Source organism: Centroberyx gerrardi, chromosome 8 (genome assembly GCF_048128805.1).
Source record: "Centroberyx gerrardi isolate f3 chromosome 8, fCenGer3.hap1.cur.20231027, whole genome shotgun sequence".
Classification (NCBI taxonomy): domain Eukaryota; kingdom Metazoa; phylum Chordata; class Actinopteri; order Beryciformes; family Berycidae; genus Centroberyx; species Centroberyx gerrardi.
Genome location: NC_136004.1, coordinates 4,925,710 through 4,927,720, shown reverse-complemented (window position 1 = coordinate 4,927,720; position 2,011 = coordinate 4,925,710).

The following is a 2,011-nucleotide window of genomic DNA, read 5'->3' as shown; positions in this document are numbered from 1 at the left end:
CGCTCCAGTGCTTCAGAGGTATAGAGGAACAAAACGGGGCTTTTTTGTCATCTTTTGACATTTCACTTCCCATTGAAAAGACTTTCATAGATTCAACAGTTCCCATCACTTTTATTATAATCTCTCCCGTACCAATAAACAAAAACGGCCTATCATCTTCCTGTATTCTACTGGAGCATACCATTTTATAATTGGTAAAAAAAAATAGATATCTGCGTAGCCTATATGTATTTAGCAGTTTACATAGCAACTATGCCATACTGTATAAATGTTTGATTTGCAGTGATGTGTCTTGGGAAATGCCAATATGAAGCCACTATAACGGATGGTAAATTCAGCTGTAGCGTAGCAATAATGCCAGGGGGATCGACGATTTTAAAGATGCTTAATTCGTTTCATTGTTTTTCCCTGTCCAATGATTGTTTTATGGCATTGCAGTGTTTTTTCCAGTAGAGATTCAGTTTCCACTCAGTTCCCTATGTGTTTGACCATCATGTTGTCATTGGTTATTGCTGTAGTGATTCTTTGTAACTAGTAATCCACTGTGTGTGAAGAGAGATATCAGTCTTTATCAGAAGCCTGTGCTGTGAACATCCATGAACAATACTTGCTGCAATATGTACGTTAAGCTAATAAAGTGGCTTCCATTAAACTTAAACTTGGTTGTGCAGTTTTGTATCACACTGCTGTCGGTCTCATGTTGTGACTTTTGATTGTATTTGTGCTCATCAAGTATTGTTGGCGGCTATATTTCTGTCTTTTTTTGGCTTGGTCTCCCTCTTAATCCCTGTTCAAACCTGCTCAATGACAATATTTGCAATGTTAATATCACCAGACATGGAAAAGGCAACGCTGTAATACCACATGAAGCCACCGGAGAGAGTCTTTGCCACACAGTTTGATGAAAGCGGTTTGAAACAGTGGGGGTGGGGGTGGGGGTGGGGTGGGGGGCAATGAAGCACTTCTATTACGAGAGCTTTGAAGCATGTGAACTCAGCAGTCATTGAAAGACTATTTTTAGAGTCATTTCTCCACACGCAGCTGCATTGATGTTTCGATCAACGTGATTTTTGATGGCGTATGAGGGATAGAACGAGAGCGAAAAGGAATTATGAGTCGTTTGGGTTTCCGATCAGCGGACTAAGACTCTATATTTCAAAAACAGAAATCCTCTCCCCTGTTACATTTTACGCAAAAAATAATTCCCAGGACTAAAATCCGACCTGTGCTATTCCGCCTGGAGAGTAAACAGTTACAGCCGCGCCGTCATACTTCCTTTTAGAAACGCTCTGCCTTCTATTTATGCAATCCTGTAGTGTGCTCAAGGCCACAGGGAGGGAGGGAGGGATGGAGGGATGGAGGGAGGCGGTATAAGATGTTCTGAGTCATTTCAACACTATGGAAACCAGGATTTTTTTTTTTTTTTTTACAGCGTACAACATCTGAAAAAAATGTCCACGTCTGCTGAGGTAGCACCACCCGCGGAACACAACAGAAGAATGGACTTATGTAACGCCAATGCAAAGCAAAGTACAGAGGGGAATTCCACAATCCCGGAGTTTTGAAGACTTTATTTCCTTTTTCTCCAAATGCATGTATGCAGACGTGAGGAAAACAGTGTCAAGCATTTGCCAGTGGGGGGGGGGCCTATAGCGTTTGATTATACCCCCCTCCCTATGAGCCAAGTGCTGTAGATGCGCTACAGAAGCTTGTTCTGCAGAAGCTGGAGCTCTGCTATTCAGTCCAGCGTATTGCCATGTTTCTCTCAACACGGATGACCTGTATACAACAGAGAATGAAGAGACGGCGAGATAAGATACTGAGGTTACACTGGCGGGGGGTCACATGTTGTCGTTCCAGTCTAGTATCTCATGGGGTTCGTCCATTTATCCTAGTACTGCACTGCAAAAAAATGCCCATTTTAACAAGCCATTTAGTCTAGTATGGAGCCTTCAAATCTGTTTTCCCTTAGAATAAGTGAAGAAATCTGACGTAATTTCACTTGTCGCTA